Below are 554 nucleotides of genomic sequence, written 5' to 3'. Positions count from 1 at the left end.
TTATAAAAAATGACCCTCTAACTCTAGCACTCTCTATTCTATTTCTATTCTTACATGTTTTCTTTAAAAAAGCCTCTAACACTAGACTTCCCTATTCTTTTTCTATTCTATCTTCTTGTTTTCTTTTTATTTATGATAAAAAATGACCCTCTAACACTTGGACTCTCTATTCTATTTCTATTCTTACGTTTTCTTATAAAAAAGCCTCTAACACTAGAATTTCCTATTCTTTTTCTATTCTATCTTCTTGTTTTCTTTTTATTTATTATAAAATATGACGCTCTAACTCTAGCACCCTCTATTCTATTTCTATTCTTACGTTTTCTTATAAAAAGCCTCTAACACTAGAATTTCCTATTCTTTTTCTATTCTATCTTCTTGTTTTCTTTTTATTTATTATAAAATATGACGCTCTAACTCTAGCACCCTCTATTCTATTTCTATTCTTACATGTTTTCTTATAAAAAAGCCTCTAACACTAGAATTTCCTATTCTTTTTCTATTCTATATTCTTGTTTTATTTTTATTTATTATAAAAAATGACCCTCTAACAC

This window comes from Sinocyclocheilus grahami, unplaced genomic scaffold (genome assembly GCF_001515645.1).
Source record: "Sinocyclocheilus grahami isolate Dianchi unplaced genomic scaffold, SAMN03320097.WGS_v1.1 scaffold692.1, whole genome shotgun sequence".
NCBI lineage: Eukaryota > Metazoa > Chordata > Actinopteri > Cypriniformes > Cyprinidae > Sinocyclocheilus > Sinocyclocheilus grahami.
Note: the sequence above shows the minus strand (reverse complement) of the source record.